Raw genomic sequence first — 17,558 nt, 5'->3', positions numbered from 1 at the left:
TCTTCCTCAAATGGTCCTTGAATGTTCTGGCTCCTGAAGTTTGAGGGTTGCAGTTGTCCAGACATGTCACGGGGAATAATAGTCAAATTTCCATATGGTAGTGGCAATGAGGCAATGACAACTATGCCACAGCTGCACTCTGGCCTAGAGACTGTTAGATGCTAGGGTATTATAAGATAATTCTGCTTTCAGACATTCTGTAACTGAAACAAATGCACATCTCCTAATAAGTAAAATATGATACTTAAAGACAGCCCTCTTGTCCTCTCCTGAGTTTTCTTCCAGATTTACAACCCTTGCTGTGGGTTCGGGTGTTTTCCTGTGGTTCTTCTCTGAACAAACTCCATTTTTGTCTGTATCCTTCTAATACAGCAAGGCTAGTGCCCAGACCAGCTATCATATTCATGGTGTGGTGTGACCACAGCAGAGGAAGGCAGGTATCCCCTCCCTAATTCAGGCCATTCTATTTCTTTTAATGCAGCCCAAGATTGCATCAGTTTTTCTGGCAACTACTTTACATTTTTGACTCACTGATATTACTCCTGACAAAATCTTTTTTTTTTTGGCTGTACCACATGACTTACGGAATCTTAGTTCTCTAACCCAGAATCAAACCTGTACCCACTGCATAGTCCTGATCACTAGACCGCCATGGAATTCTCCTGACCAGATCTTTTTAACATGGGGTATTGCTAAACTGCTTCTCCTCTGTCCTTAACATGTTCTTTAGAATTTAAGTGCAAGCCTCCTCCAATCTGATTCAGAACAAACGTTTCTGTTAAATTTCAGTGTGTTAAATTCTATGCAACCCTTTCCCTTGAGCTTTTTCAGGATCCTGTTTAATGTGCTTTCCCTAGCATTGCCCAAGTTGCCAGTCAAATGCTTATTAGCAGAGAACCCTCTGCTAGAGTCCTCCCCTCCTGACATGATCTTTCATCGGCTTGCTTGGGGACCCCTGCTTCAGTCTCTGCCTTTTGCTTTCCTGACCTCTAGCCAGATGCCTTTTTGGATCTAGTTATGCCAAATCTATCGTAATTCTCCACCAACTGTCAAGTATCCTATCACAGAAAGGCATGGACACTCCTTGACATCACGTGCTCTCAGTTCCCAGAGGGCTCTGGGACTGCTTTCAGGTGTCCCCAGAGTGCCCTCATAGGTGCAGTTCAGTGGTCTCACCTGCCAGAGTTTCCAGTGCTCCAGGCCAACCAGGGGGGTGGATGGCATTGAAATTATCTAAATATCCTTTCCTAAAACTCCAGGCTTCCCCCACCCCCTACCCTTTCTCATCTCAGTCTTGGATCTTGGCGTGTCAGTCTAAGGATAGCGCTCTTCAGCAGGGGCCATTGTGTGCCCAGAGTCGGAGCCAGGGTCCCTTGATACCTCTGGACCTCTCGGCTCAAGATGACCACTAGCTCTTCCTGTGGTCTGGGCGTGTTGTGCAGCCTCAGCTCGTCTCAGGCTGTCCTCCTCTGGTTCATGGTCTGCGAGGAGGCTGTCTCAGGGGGTTCTTTTGGTTTACATCCTTCTCCCAGTGATGGGACCCGTGCTTTTCAGCAACTCACCTTGTCAAGGTTCCGTGTGTGACCGCATGGCTCCATTCTCTCACACTCACATGCCAGCACCGTGTGAGGGCTCTGTAAACACTAACTCACTTCATCCCTTTTTTTCAAAACACAGTATTTATTTATTTTAATTTTGGCTGTTGTGGGTCTTTGTTGCTGCATTTGGGCTTTTCCTAGCTGTGGCCAGTGGGTGGGGGGTAACCTCGTGGCGGTGTGTGGGCTTCTCCTCGCGGTAGCTTCTCTTGCTGTGGAGCACGTGCTCTAGGGAGGTTTTGGTAGTTGCAGGGCACGCGTGGGCTCAGTAGTTGTGGCTCCTGGGCTCTAGAGCACAGGCTCAGTAGTTTGGGGCTCCTGGGCTTAGTTGTTCCACAACATGTGGGATCTTCCTGGTCCAGGCATCAAATCTGAGTCTCCTGCATTGGCAGGCAGATTTTTTTAACCGCTGAGCCACCAGGGAAGCCCTCGCTTCATTCTTGTGTCAGTCCCATTAGAGAAATACTCTCATGATCCTCACTTACTAACGAGGAAATTAAGGTGCAGAGGGTTCACTGACGTCTCCAGATTTCACAGCTAGGAGCTGGAGGGGGAGTTCGTATCCAGTCAGGTTGCCACCAGGTCCAGCTCTGAAGCATAATGGTGAGCTGCCTGCTTCCTAAAAAACCCTGTCTGCCCTCCCTGTCCTCCTCACCCTCCTGCCCCTCCCTCTCTGTGCCTTCTTGTCTTCACTCCCCTCTGCCCTTCCCCCATCCTCTGCTGCACAGTTAGAATTGCATTTCAGAGCATCAGAATCATTTACTTCCTCAATCTCAGGTTCCAGAGCCCTCCTATTCTTTCAGCAATTTAAAGTCTGTTTCCTTAGAGTCTCAGACCCAACTTCCCCTTCTTGGTCCCTCCCAAGTTCCAGAGGAAATGATTGCTTTTCCTCCACAGTTCCTTCCTGTGTCCCCCGTGGTGGTCAGTACCCATTCAGTCGCTGCCATGGGAATTAGGTTAGTCCCTCTCCTGTAGACGCTTCCTCTCTGTTCTCGAAGGTGAAGAGCTCAGCGAGGCTGATTGGAGCTTTTAGCCAGTGAGGCTTTAATGCCAACAGAATGGTAGATGTCACTGCCTGCCCAGCAACCCCAAGGGCTCTCATCGGCTGACTTGGGATTAGGGTCATGCCAAGGCAGTAGTGCCTGCGGTGACTGGACCTTTAACCTCAGTCACCTCTCACACGAGTACTCTGGAGAATTCTCTCAGCCCTCTCTCCTCACACACTGGTCCTCCAGAGTATTCTCTCAGCTCTCTCTCCTCACAGACCTATCCTCCAGAGTATTCCCTCAGCCCTCTCTCCTCACACACTGGTCCTCCAGAGTATTCCCTCAGCTCTCTCTCCTCACATACCAATCCTCTAGAATATTCCCTCAGCACTCTCTCCTCACAGACCTATCCTCCAGAGTATTCCCTCAGCCCTCTCTCTTCACACACTGGTCCTCCAGAATATTCCCTCAGCCCTCTCTCCTCACACACTGGTCCTCTAGAATATTCCCGCAGCCCTCTCTCCTCTCACAGCTGTCCTCTGGAGTATTCCCTCAGCCCTTGCTCCTCACACATCTGTCCTCTGGAGTATTCCCTCAGCCCTCTCTCCTCGCACACATGTCCTCCTGAATGTCTTTTTGTTTCATGGGACTTTCACGTAGACTCACCTCTTTTCCGTTGTGTAGAGATCCTCTGTCTCGCTGTCCTAGTCCAAGTTCATTCCTTTAAAAGAGAAAAGCTAGGCATAGAGATGTGTGTAGTCTGCCCCCCATAAGAAAGAATACATATTTCTGTTTGCATGTATGTACATAAACACCATCAGGGATGAGACACAAGCCGCTGATAACCAGAGTTACCTGTTTCAGAACAGGGACAGACTGGGTTGATGTGACGGGAGTAGGAGGGGCACATTTCCTGGATATATCTGTACTCTTTGAACCCAGTGAAGTGTTTGCCATTCAAAATTTTAAAAAGCATAGATAATCTGGGAGTCCTGATTGGCGAGCTGTAGATAGAGGATGACAGCTGGTTGAATTGGCATGCTGCCTTCTGCTCCCAGGTGTGCCTGCTTCCTTAGGTGTGAGCGGGCTGGTCACAGCTCACTTACTCACAGCGAGGACACCAGGAGACCCTTCCCTGGTCCAGCGCAGAGAGATTCTGCAGCACAGAGGGCCCCCTCCATTCCTCCCTGAGTCTCATCTCTCCAAGCTCAGAAGTAGCTTGAGATTTTTCTGCCTTTTGTTCTAATCTCAGTTTACATTTTTCTGCCTTTTGTTCTAATCTCGGTTTACTTAGAGCTGGTACTCAGAAGGTGCACCTGGGCCTCGAGTGTTGGTTTTCTGTGGTAAGTCACCTAACACATCATGTTTTGTTTTTTATTTATTTTTAAAATTTATTTTACTATGTATTTTTTTGTTTGTTTTGTTTTCTCCTCTGTTATTCGAAGAAACTGAAACACTCTGAATGTCTGGGTTTGCCTGGAACAACTATGTCCTTTCCTTTTCCACACCTGTGGGACTTTACATATCGTTTCTTTCCTGGACATCCTCATCTGCCTAGTGCATGGCTGTGTGTGATTAGAAAGTGTCTGAACACAAGCGCATGACTGAGTTTGCAGATAACCAAGGTCAGAGCAGGCCCTGAAGAAAGAAATCAGGGCATTGGGAGAAGCTAGTCCAGGTACCTATAATTGAGGAAGTGACCTGATTGGGACGGTGACTAGCTTATGTTGGGCAGTTAATTAAAAAGCATACATTTAGCACCTACTGTGTGCCCCAGGCCCTGTGCCATGTGGATGACAATATGGTTAAGGCCCAGCCTCTCCTCCCAAAGCCTTCACAGTATTCTTGGGAAAACAAGACACACTTTTGTTTTGTTTTGTTTTTTAAATGAACAGATTTTGGTAACAGTTCAGCTCAGTCATAGCAGGCAAGTGACAAAGTAGTTCATGACTAATTTCCTTGTGACTGGTGGAAACAGCAGTGGGTGTGGGGGAGTGTTTTCTGGAGGCTGGAGAGGGCCTGGAAAGCTTCCTGGAGGAGGTGGAAGCAGATGCGGCTGCATTTGGTGTTATCTTCAAGAGTAGGTAAAGTATAGATAGATAAGTGGGAGGAAGATGAGAGCATCTCTAGTGGTGTCCAGGAGGGGAATCGCCTGGCTTGAAGGTGGGACTCAGAGATGAGGCTGGCAGAGGAGTTTAGGATGGATGCTGACTGCTTTCAGTATAACGGATAGAGAGGTGTGTGTGTGTGTGTGTGTGTGTGTGTGTAAAAGTTCAGAAAAGGAATGGGAGGATGAGGGCCCAGGGTCCTACAGGGAACTCTTGTAAATCCTGGGAAGACTTTGGCTTTTAGACATTTTAATCGAGGCATCTCTCGTGTATCTTCCAGAAATGTTCTCAGGAGCAAAGAGGAGGCCAGAAACACTAGGCATACCCCCACCATTGTTTTGTTTGGACACTTGCTTCTTAGAGGCATTTTAAATGTTTATTCATTCAGCAGTTATTTATGAGTTCTTGTTATTATTTAGTCGCTAAGTCATGTCCAACTCTTTGCCATGCCAGGGACTGTAGCCCACCAGGCTCCTCTGTCCCTGGGATTTTCCATGCTAGAATACTGGAGTGAGTTGCCATCCCCTCTTCCAGGAGATCTTCCCAACCCAGAGTCAAACTCATGTCTCTTGTGTCGGTAGGCAGATTCTTTACCACTAGCCACCAGGGAAGCGCTTATGAGTTCTTTGTGCCAGAAACAGTTCTAGGTGCTGAAGTTACAGCAGGGAAAAAGAAAGAAGGTAAAATCCCTTGCCATATGGGACTTCTATTCTAGGAGGGAGGGAGAGAGAGTAAAGACTTAAAGTGTGTGAGGCCAGGTGATGAGAGGTGGTTGAAGAACACTAAAGCAGGCAGGAAGCAAGGGTGTGTTGGGTGCAGGTGAAGGGAAGCAGTCGGGGAGTGCTGTAAGTTTAGAGTGGTCAGGAAAAGCCTTGCCGACTCGCCCTGTTCTGGGACTTACAAGCCAGCAAGTGAGAAGTCTGGGGCCAAAGAGAAGGAGACTACTCCAGACAGATCTTCTTGGGACTCTGAATCCTTTATTGATCCTCTTCAATCCATTGGGGTCTTCAGTTCTAGGCGGCAGGGAGCCTTAGAGTATTCTTGAGTAGAGGAGTGTATGGGAAGATGTCCCCAGTGGTTTTGTAGAGGATAGGATATAGGAGACTGAGGCAGAGAGGCTGGTTGAGAGGCTGAGATTCCAGAAGAGGACCAGGGCCTAAGACAGCCCATTGGTTTGACATTTCCTGCCTAGGAGTGGTGGGCCAGAGCTAGGGAGCAAGCCATGGCACTGGGGTGAGGGTGAGAGTGGACACTGGCAGAAGAGGGATGATGACAGGGCTCAGGTTGTGGGGTAACGCCAATCCCCGAAGCTCTTAGAATGTGAGACTTACACATTCTTGCTGTGACTTTTCTTTCATTATTTTAGTATAGTAGAATGTTAAGAATCATGGCTGAGTTACTTTGGGCAAGTTATTTAACCTCTTTGTGCCTCAAGCTGTTGCTAAGTCACTCCAGTCGTGTCCGACTCTGTGCAACCCCACAGACAGCAGCCCACCGGGCTCCCCCGTCCCTGGGATTCTCCAGGCAAGAACACTGGAGTGGGTTGCCATTTCCTTCTCCAATGCATGAAAGTGAAAAGTGAAAGTGAAGTCGCTCAGTCGTGTCCGACTCTGTGCGACCCCATGGACTGTAGCCCACCAGGCTCCTCCATCCATGGGATTTTCCAGGCAAGAGTACTGGAGTGGGGTGCCATTGCCTTCTCCGTGTGCCTCAAGCTCCATATCTGTAAAACAGTACCTGTCATATAGGAAGTTTGTATATTACAGTATATCATCTTTACAGTCTATTTCTCTCTCCCCATGTATGAGTAAAATTAATGTGTTGGACATATTCTTTCTGTTGTCCTAAAGCTACACCAATTGAAGAAAGTGATGTTTTTAAGGATTAAATGAGAGAATGCCAGTAACGGATTTAACTTAGTGACTGGTGAATACTAGTTAAAAGTACTACTGTTACCAGCAAATATTGTGGGAAAAAAATGATTTTCCAATGGAAATCCTTTGTTAAGTTGTCTGATTCATCCCAACGTATTAAGCCTATGGTGTGCCAGGTGCTACAGTAGACATGTTCCTCCTTTCTTCTTTAAAACGACTGCCTGAAATGAGAACTGCTAACCACATCTTACTGACGAAGAAGCTGAGGTTCAGAGAGGCTTAGATTTGCCTGAGGTCACATAGCCAAGTAAGAGGCAGAGCCTGAATTCGCAGTTTCCCCCCTCTGACTACCTTTTACAATAAGCACAAATTACTTCATAAATGAGCCGTTACGCAAATGTACATTGACATACAGTTTCTTACATCAATCTCCCCTGGTATTTGGTGCCCACATGGAGCCTTAGTGGGTACAGAGCTGTGGCCAAACTTCCTGAACAGACCGGGGCAGCATCAGAGTGGAGGCCCTGGCAGCGGTCAGAGCTGCCCAGAAGCAGGAGAGGCCATGAGTGAGTCGGTGCCCTCCCTCAGTGACTCATCCCTGCAGGCCTTATCAGGGCCTTTCAGCTGCAGAGAGTCTCTGAGACCTGTCTAGGTTGACTACGCCCCTTGTGTGCTAGAGGAGCAGTCTGATGGGTTCAGATTCTAGCTCCACCATTTACCAGTTGCATGAGGCCAAGAAAGAAGTGAATTGCTTTGTGCTTCAGTTTTATCATCTGTGAACCAGTTCATAGGCTTTTTATGAGAAATAAATGAGGTGGGCCATGTAAATACTTAGAGGTGCCTGGCCCATAGCAAGCACTCACAAAGAAAATATTATGCTAATAACTATTATAATATTATTTTTAAAAGCCTCCAAAATTCTGAGGCCAGAATGAAATGTCCCATCCTCTCCACACAATCCGGCCAGTAACACGTGTTTGCCTTATCGTACAAATGTGGGTGGAGCTTTCCCCTCACTAGACAGTGAGTGTGTGGGACCAGGAAATAGGTCTCAATCAATGTTTTTGACATCCCTGAAGACATGTGCCTTGTCTAGAAGGTTTGCCAAATAGAATGGATTCCCAGTTTCCCGTTTCCCTTGCAGTCGAATATTTTACTTGAAGCCCCCGCCTCCTAAGACTGTGGGAAATGTCTGCCATTTCTAAGGGCACTTTACAGCTTGCTCAGTCTTCACAGTCATCCTTGTATGGTCATTGGTTATTATCTCCATTTAATAGATAAGGAGACCGTGACTCCTCAGAGTTAAAGTAATTTACCCACAGACTGGCCGGTGGAAGATAATGACACAAGTGCCCCTGCCCATCCCAGGTGCCCCACCTGGAGACTCAGGAATTGACCATTCCCACAAAGCCCCTTCCTCATTTCCCCTTTGCTCTTGTCTGGAGGAGGGTGGGGTGGAGATGTGACCAACACACCTTTCAACAGTTTTATCCTCTCCGTCCTCCAGGTCCTGTTATGTCTAAAAAAGCACATGATGATGGCTTGTGCTAAGCCAATGATCAGAGTTGCTTAAATCATCTCAGCCCTGTTCTACCTTTTGTGTGGGTCTGAGGCCTGGGCTGGGCTTGATCAGGAGCTGAGACAGTGGGAGGGCATTGTAGCTTTCGGCATTTGGAGCAGTGCCTGAGGACAGACACTGAGCTCAGTGCCCAGGCTGGGGGGTCTAGGGGTTAGGGGGGAACCTGTACTCGGAAGTGGAGGAGGCTGGCATCACGGCTTGGCCCAGGGGGAAGAGCAGGTACTAGGTGTGGAGTTCAGAACCATGTCCAGGGTGCATGGGGTTGCCGGGGGCCAAAGCAGACACTCCTGGAAGCGAGGGGCACTTCCTTTCCCGGAGGTGAACAGGCAAATGGTCTTTTCAGCTAAGGTGAACCTAAACCCCAGGCTCCAGGATGGACTATAATCCAGACTTACCCAACTGTAGGGTTGTTCCTTAAGCAAAATTTACCATTTGGTCCAGGTTATTGAGAAAGTACCTACCATGTCCTGGGAATACGAAGTCCAGTGAGATAGGGACTCTGCCGTGAAGAGTTATCTGCTACAGCCTGGGACCTGTGCCGCCTTCTCCTTCTTGGGAACCTTAAATGTCAGGCTGCTGGTGGTGATACATAGGTGCTTATGCAGTGTTCAGATTCCCAGTGTCCTGGAGCTTGGGCTAGAATCTGGATCTAGCAGGTTGTCACAGCAGCATAGGCTGGGAGTTGGCAAAAACACCTGCTCCTCCGGTTGGGTTTTAAGCCTGCTTTGGGGAAAGAGGGGTTATTGGGCCTTTATAATCATGGTTTTTTATTCCCTCCATGATTATTGTGTGACCAAAGGAACAGTCACAGGTGTGCCTCTGGAGTGAGGATGAGAGAGATCCTAGAAAGAACGACCACCAAGATAATGGCTCAGGCGCCCATCCATTGCTCAGAGCAGTCCCTCTTTCTCTCATTCTCCAACTTGGTCAAACTCTGCCACCTCTCTCTGCCTACCTGCCTGGCTCATCCCTGCCTCCAGCTCTTTGCTTTTATGGTCTGCGGTGCTTTCCTTTACTTCTTGGTCTTTCTCCAGTCTCACCCTTCAAAGCTAAGATTTAGCCCTGCCTACTTCAGAAAGGTTTCCTAAACTCTGTCAGCCAAAACTCCCCCTCTTTTTTCCATATGCCTCCTGGGTGGAGAGCCAGCAGCCCCCAGTTTGGCATTTACATGTTATGTAATGTGTTTTGAACACTTGTCAACAGGCAGCAGAGCAGAGACTGGGACTTTGAAGTCTGGTGGGTCTGGGTGTGTGTTCTAGCTATGATTCTTATGAACTGTGTCATTTGGGGTAGATGCTTTGATTTCTCTAAGTTTCCTCATCTGAACTTGAGGGTGTGCCTGTCTCACAGGCGAGTTGTAAGAATCTGGTGAAATAATCGACACAAAGCACTTAGCACACGATTCCTGGCTCATAGTAAACGGCTGATACACGGCAGCTTTTGTTAACTATTTGACATGTATTATTTTATTTAATCTCGGAGAAGGCAATGGCACCCCACTCCAGTACTCTTGCCTGGAAAATCCCATGGATGGAGGAGCCTGGTAGACTACAGTCCATGGGGTCGCTAAGAGTTGGACACGAATGAGCGACTTCACTTTCACTTTTCACTTTCATGCATTGGAGAAGGAAATGGCAACCCACTCCAGTGTTCTTGCCTTGAGAATCCCAGGGACGCAGGAGCCTGGTGGGCTGCCGTCTATGGGGTCACACAGAGTCGGACACGACTGAAGTGACTTAGCACACTTAGCACATTTTATTTAATCTACACCCTAGCTTTATAAGGTAGACATCATTGCCCCAAGGTCTCAGGATATGCATTCAGTGAGGCTCACTTCCAAGCCCCAGTGCCAGCTGTCCCTGCTTCCCAAGTTCAGACCCCTAGTCTCCTGCTTTTTGGTATTTTTCACAGTCTTAGCCAGAAAACTTAGCAAATGTTTATTAAATGATTCTTCCTGGCTGATTTGATGGGAACCAGGAGGGCAGGAAATAGGACCCACTCAAGCGTTCCATCCCCTTTCAGATGTCTAGCTGATCCAGCTTGTCTACAGGTCCCTGCCAGTATACTGCATACCATTCCAATACCAGGCAGGGCATGGTGCCTTATTGCACCCAGTCAGGGAGGAGGGAAACCAGTTCATCCCCTGAGGGCAAATCAGTCCACTCCTTTTAATTAATGTATTTATTTTTAAATAGCAGAAAATAAACTTTGAAAAGAATAAGAAAAGTAAGGGAAATACACGCCTGGCTAATCCCCCATGACTGGGCAGCCACTGCCTAAACCTAGCTGCTGGAAAGCAAACAGGAAAGCCGGTAGCTGGCAAGCAAGCTCTGGGCGGCCTGTGGTGTTGTGAAGTGTGTGTCCTGCGAGGGACAGTGGGTGAGGGCCCTCAGGAATGGCTTACTGAACTACCCAATACCCGTGGGTGCAACTGGGGCCCTGACAAGGCTGCCGCTCTTCTTGACATTATTGTAGTCAGGATGGTTTTCACATCATCTTAGATCATGGTTTTCAGTTTTTCTCCAGCAAACTTTGGAAGCTGCCACTTCCTTCTCCAGCTGAGTCTCCTTTGGTACCAGCTGATGTTTGTGTCTGCATAGTCCTCATGCCAACTGGTTATTTAGTTTACGTCTGTGTAGACCTTGGCATTGAGCTCCAGGGACCTGTGGAAGACTGCTGTGCGTGCTGGTTCATGTGTTCACCCCGCGGCTAATGCTGCAGGAGGTGAAGGAGGTGACCTGTGCGTTTTGATTCTTTGTTTTTGCTACCAGGCCAGGGTTTGGTTTTTGCTTTGGTTTCTCTAAAACTCTTTAAAACACATGTGGAGGTGGAGCATCTTTCCCTGGAGGGAACTAAGAGGGTGCTGCTAGAAGGCCTGGAGGTACAGGAATAGATTCCCTTTGGGTGCTGGCCCAGGAGGTGGCAAGAACATGAGACAAAGTCTTTACTAATATTGTTCAGCCCATGCTGTGTGTCAGGCCCTGTAGCTGTACCTGTGGAGTCAGAATCTCTTGAGAAAAGTGACAGAAAAAAGCAACTCCCCCCCCCAAAAAAATCTTTCTGGGATTCTGACATGCATATCCTGTTTAAAGCCCATGGATACATGCTGTCTTGTTACCATCACACTGGAGCTCTTGGAGACTGAAATAATTGATGCTCAGAGAAGGAAAGAGCCAATATGCTGCCTGTTCTGTCAGTGCCTGGGGGTCTGTCTCTGGATGGGGTGGATGCTGGTTGTAGATAGGGGGGCTGCGGTGTATCCTGTATCCCTTGGCTGGGTCTGAACACAGGTGTGAGTGGCAGCAGATGAGCCTGGAGGAAGAGGAGGCCTCAGGCTCAGGGATCAGAGAGTGCTGAGGAGGCAGCATGAGGGGTACCCCACGCAGCAGGCACTACCAGTGTGACCTCAGCCAGCGAGTTACTGATCTCTCTAAGCCTCAGCTTCCTCACCTGGAAAATGGATTGCATGAGCGTCCAGATCCTAGGGCTGTGTGAAAGTTAGATGCAATTCTATCAGCAAAAGTCATTTAAGGGCTCAGACAAGCTAATTTTTCTTTCCTCACTTGCCCTCTAAAGGGATTGTTTCAAGTAGCTGCCCGGATGTTTTCCTGTATCACTGTGAAGCCACTAGAAATAAGCTGTCTCTTTCTTTCTCTTCTTTCCTTTTCCTATTGCTCACGGCAAGTGGGACCCACATCTGAGGCTGGGTTCCCAGCCCAGGGCTGCAGGGCTGGGCTATTCCTCTTTTTGGCTCCAGCATCTTCCTCTCCCAGGAAGGGCGTGGGTCCAAGGGCTGTGGGCAGCTCCTGTCACCTCAGTTTGTGGAGATGCCTTGCTGCCCATGTTTGCTTTTTCTTGGCTGCCTGGGTCTCAGTGAGAGTGTGGGTGGAATTTAGTGATGATAAAGCAGCCAATTGTTGACTGCTGCTGTTAGTGGGGATTCTTTGGGTTTCAAGTGATAGAAACCCAACTTGAAAGAGCTTAAGCAAAATGGAATACACTGGAAGGTTCTAGCAGAGGTACAGAAACTCAAAGGAGGCACTGCAGAATTCAACCCCAGAAAGAGAACAGGTGATGTCCAGCATCCCTGGACCAGCATCCCCTACTTAGTCTGAGTCGGCAGGCAGCTCCCACCTGACCCCACACAGTCCTGCATGTGATCCAAGAGGATCAGGCTTTCCCCAGGATTTTTTAGATTGGATTGACCCAGTGTGGAGTGCCTGCACACACTTTATACCTAAGAATGTGGCCAAGAAAGAAAGATACTCTGATGAACCTATCCTGAGCCCCATGCTTTTCTTTTAGGCTGCTGAGTGAGGGATGGAATGGAATCTATTATTGGAGCAAAGCTAGAAGGATGCTAGAAATATTAATAATTAAGTATAAGATGAACTTTTATTGAGTGCTTACTTTGAACCAAAAGTTATTCTAAGCTCTTTATGTATGCTGCTGCTGCTAAGTCGCTTCAGTTGTGTCCGACTCTGTGCGACCCCACAGATGGCAGCCCACCAGGCTCCCCCATCCCTGGGATTCTCCAGGCAAGAACACTGGAGTGGGTTGCCATTTCCTTCTCCAATGCATGAAAGTGAAAAGTGAAAGGGAAGTCGCTCAGTCGTGTTCGACTCTTAGCGACCCCATGGACTGCAGCCTACGAGGCTCCTCCGTCCATGGGATTTTATAGAACTTGTTTAATCTTTACAATCAACCCTATTTTATACACCAGGAAGCTGAGGCACAGAGAGTTAAAGCAATTTGCTAAGGTCACATAGCTAGCTAGTAGGAGAGCCTGGACTGAACCCAAGCAGAGAACTCCAGAGGTGCTCCTAACTGCCACCTCTGATGCAGACAATACAAGATGCAGATGCCATCTCCAGCATTTATTGTTGTTGTTTGGTTGCAAACTTTGAACTAAACACCAGGCTGTGTCCTTTATGGCATTATCTCATTTCATCTTCTGAACAGCCTTGTGGAGTAGGTGCTAACGTTATCCCCACTTTCAGATAAGAAACAAGCTCGCAGAGATTATGTGACTCGCCTAGGGCCACCTGACCAAAGTGACAGAGCCGGGATGGGAATTCAGGTTTACCTGGTTCCAGGGTCTGAGCTTGTGCCCACTTTGCTGGGCAGCCTTTGTATTCAGACATTCTCCTTGCTCTGTCAAGTGCTCCCCCGGTACTTGGGGTGAAGAGCAGTTCTGACTCAGCATCTGGCCTTCGTCCTTTGTCCCCAGAGGTTGGGGTGCGGCACACACTGCGAAGGGGCTGGCTTTGTGGTTCTGAGCTGATTTTGGTGTGTCTCACACTAACTCACACCGAAGGGTTCTTGAACAAGTCCTCAGTGCATCTAAGCTCTGGATGTCTTCATTCCTCCATTCAGCAAATACTCAGGGATTGCCTAGGGGGTGCCAGGCCCTGTTCCAAGTTCTTGAGGTTCCTCAGTGGGACTCTGACTCTATGGAAGTAGGAAGGTCCCCTGAGTCCCTCTCACATCTTTCGGGATCCATGAGGCTACTCAAGCTCACCGGAAACCTTTCCTGCACCACCTAAATCAGGCCCTCCCAGGGGCCTGGAGACTTCATACTTCTTTGTTTGGGATTGGCATGATGGCAAATGTGAGAGCAGAGATTGTTTCCTCACTCTGATTGATGACAAAGGGAAACGTGTCAGGGAACAAGTGTGGGCCTGGATTCCAGCCAGCTCCACCATGAATCCCAGGCTGCCGTGGCTGGTGCAGATTGAGACTGGGCCATCCCTCAGTTCTGCCGTCTGTGATGTGTCTGTGTTACCTGCCTCACTGGGTTGCTGGGAGGATTATCTGAAATAGCACATGCTAACCATCTGTTGTAATGCCTTCCTGTAGGTTAATCCCACTCCCTCCTCTTAACAATCACCTAGTTTCGTAGGTCTGTCTAACAATCAGGGCCTCTGGATGAGGGCAGTTATAAGGGATCCTTGATGAGGAAATCACCAATTACGTCAAGTTCTTCCTTTTGCCAATGAGAAAACTGAGGCCCCTCAAGGGGAAAAAAATTGCCTTCTGATTTAGGGGTGCTAAAGGGAGCTTGAAGTGTGTTTGACTGTTGGTCATATGGAGGGTACGAGGTGGCCCTTGGAGTGCCTGGATCAAAGTGTGTGCACAGGCCCGTGTGCCCAGGCCTGACTGGTGGTCAGCCCTTGTGGACTGGTCCCAAAATGCCCACCTCCACCCAACCATGTAAAGAGTCCAAGTAAAACCTCCAAGAGGTCCTGTCTCCGACTGTTGGTCTCAGCAACATCCCACAGGGGCAGGGCTTCCATTCCTGGCATCAGGGGATTCCATGGTTCTCAAACCTGGTGGAATTCTGCACCAGGGTGTCCTGCTCCTCCACCCACTGTACCCAGATACTGCAGGGGAATAGAGGAGTGGAGGCCTCCTGCCCCTGACTTCTGGCTAGAGGCGGCAGCACAGAGCCTATAGCTCAGGCTGATAGAATGTGGCCAAGGCAGGCCAGCCTGTTTGTCAGCTGCCAGGGGCTGGAGAGGTGTGGCTCGATAATGTAGATGAAGACAAGGATGACTGTAACTTCTGCCCAGGTGGCTGCCATTGGGTGTGCGGGCCCATCACAGCTGTGGTGGGACAGCTCTCACCTCAGTGTGGTGGGAGAGAGACTGTGAGTACCTGTGAGCCAGGCCTGGGCTTGACAAGTGCCTTCTGCTTTCCAAGCCTCTTACTGCTGACTGTGAGGAGCCACTGAGATAAAGCATGTCTGGTTTCTAACAGTCCTCCTTCCACACATGGCCAGTGTTCAGTAAATAGTAGCTTTTCTCTCATTGATAGTCTGAGGATTTTGAACAGTGAGTCCCAAATCCCAGGCTCTAAATGCAGCCCTTGTGTACTAGAGAGAATACATATGTGTTTTTGTGGGCATTAGGCCTCCCGTCTTGCTGAGCCAAGAGTGCCTATGTCCATGGAGTGTGGGGATTGCCTCTTGTTGGTCTCAACTTTTACATATGTCTTAACGTTTGCCCTTTTGAGGTAACCTCTTAGAAACTTGGAATTGTAAATCTTTAGAATTTTTGTAACTCTAGGCTTCATTTTCCAAACAGGTGTAGAAGCAGTTTCTGCAGAAGAAAGGGGATGTAACCAAATCACTTGGAAGCCAAAATCATAGTGTTTAGGAAACTCAGCCATGATCAGATGGTCCACTTTTATGACTTCTTAGTTTATTCAGCATTTTGGACCCTTCTACCTTGGGAAATATGGCAAATTTTACATTGTTGACTTGTTACCAAGTTTTTACACCATTTTGATTACTTTCTTCATGTCTTAATCTTAGAAATTCTGGCATTTTCTGTTTCTACTGAAGCAACTAACAAAGCATTCTTGGGAGTTTCCTGATGGTCCAATGGTTAAGAATCTGCCTTCCAATGCAGGAGATGTGGATTTGATTCCCAGTCAAGGAGCTAAGATCCTACATGCTGTGGGGCAACTAAACCCAAGTACCACAACTAGAGAGCCTGTGCACTGCAACCAGGGACCAGCCCAGCCAAAATTAAAAAAAAAAAAAAAAGGGCATGCTTTTCCAGATCTGTCTTATTTTCTCTGCAAGCCTTTGTGTAGAGGTGTGATAAGCTTTAGGATGCCCAGAGAGTGACAGACAAAAGATAATAACAAAAGTGACATAATTCCTTTCTTCACATGAAAAACTTGGAGTGCAAAGAGACATTCACTGTCCATCTGGGACATTCTCTGTCCCAACCCTTGGGTAAAGTGTTACTACAGGGCAAAATATACAGCATGTAGGACCTTTCGGTAGGAAGAAGATTGGAAGCTGTAATGTAAGATAATCTACTTGACATTCATTGTCGCACTTTGTTTTTAAAGGAAGATGGCAACCTGTGCATGGATCATCCTGGGAGGAGCTGACTTCAGTCATCACGATGCCTAAGAATCGAGTAAGTTACAGCAGTCAGTCCTTTTCTGCCATTGAGTCGCTCTTGGGGGTCTGGCTTTGGGAAGGATAGGGATGCTTGCATTCTTCTTTCAAGCCCAAGTGAATGGGACCTCCTCTGAAGAGAGAAATAGTGCCTGTCTTTGCCTACCATGTCCAAGGCTGCACAGCCCTCTTATGCTGTCAGAGAAGGGACGGTGGCAGGTATTGAGACTGAGTTGTGTTTGGGGACATGAAAAACCTGTGTGACTCAGTGGACTTCGGGTGGATGGAATCTCTGTTCCTCTTTCCCTAAGTGATAGCAGCAGCTCAGCTATCCTGACTCCTCTCCCAGCTTTGATGATGTTTCTGCCTCCTGCTGGGCCAGGTCTGTGCCAAGAAAAGAATCTGGCCGGGCAGCTTCTGCAGGGAGTGACTTCAGAGCAGGGTAGACCATTTGTCCAAGAATTGGAAATGTGATCACAGCATCTTCCTCTGCTTGGGTTCCATTCTAAGGAGAGCAAATCTGTTCACAACTTTCTGTAGATTCAGCAGGTGCATGGAGGCTTAGTGTCTGGAAGGCTTGCTGTAGGTGAACATCAGTAATAACTTGTCTGGTGTCGTTACCTTCGTGAACTGCATAAGAGCCTCCACACTGTTCTCCTGGCTCCACTCTCTGTCCCCCTGCTCTGTCCTCTTCAAGGCTGCCTTTGACCTTCTTCGGGGACGTGTCTGCCCATCCCTCTCTCAATGGCCTTCAAGGCCACCTCTGGTCACTTTCCACACTCATTATCTACCTCTCCTCTCTGCCCTGGCTCCTGTCCCACCATTCCTGGAACAGGTCTCACATCTGGGACACACCTTCCCTCTTGAGAAGCATCCCTCACTCTCCCGAGCAAAGCTGGGGCCTCCTCCTCCTTGCCACTCCTGCAGTACTTTGTTCAGACCTCAGGTGTGTCATCAGCTGAGTTGAGTTTTGTCCAGCTGTCCATCTTCCCCATCAGCTGTAGGAGCCTCGACAGCAAGGACCTGTCCTCCAACATTCCTGTCTGAGCTGGGCAGCACCAGGGCTGGGCACATGGCACGGGGGTGATACTGTTGACTCAAGTTCAGGTCCTGAGATTTCTTCAGGGCTTGATGGCTCACGAAGCCCTATCTTCTGTCTCGTGGGGGTCTTGTAACCTGGGAGGGGTTTATTTTACAGACGTGGAGATTGAGGACTGAGCCATCAGACTGTAGGCTGTTAAGGTCCAGGACCCACATTGCCTGTGAACCGGGCTAGTCTGGTTTCTGCAAGCAAAATTTATAATTAGAGAGAACCCAAGAGGTTATTTAGAGCAAACCCCTCATTACTTGATAGGGAAACTGAGGCTTGGTCTGAGGATATTTTCTCAAGATTACATAACCAACTGCTGTCCAATGGAGAATTTGGAGGCAGGCCCTAGATTTCCAGTCTAGCTTTCTCTCCACATTCGCTCCTTCCTCTGCCTCCCTTTTGTGTATAGCC

General features: G+C 48.4%; 1 protein-coding gene across 21 annotated transcripts in view; it reads left to right on the top strand.

Annotated features, from left to right (window-relative positions):
• The window catches only part of MICAL2 (microtubule associated monooxygenase, calponin and LIM domain containing 2), a 240,860-nt gene that overhangs the window by 13,221 nt on the left and 210,081 nt on the right, over positions 1-17,558 (top strand). For 18 of the 21 annotated variants that reach the window (XM_086340006.1, XM_086340019.1, XM_086340017.1 and 15 more), the window contains exon 2: positions 16,006-16,076. The gene's annotated coding sequence lies outside the window, so the exon portion shown is untranslated. The remainder of the gene's footprint in view (positions 1-16,005; positions 16,077-17,558) is intronic. The other 3 variants (XM_086340010.1, XM_086340003.1, XM_086340022.1) reach the window with 1 other exon arrangement.

The sequence above is a fragment of the Bos grunniens genome, chromosome 15 (assembly GCF_055505025.1).
Source record: "Bos grunniens cultivar Pamir isolate PY7600 chromosome 15, Bosgru_T2T1.0, whole genome shotgun sequence".
Classification (NCBI taxonomy): domain Eukaryota; kingdom Metazoa; phylum Chordata; class Mammalia; order Artiodactyla; family Bovidae; genus Bos; species Bos grunniens.
This window is presented reverse-complemented; position numbering and strand designations above follow the sequence as displayed.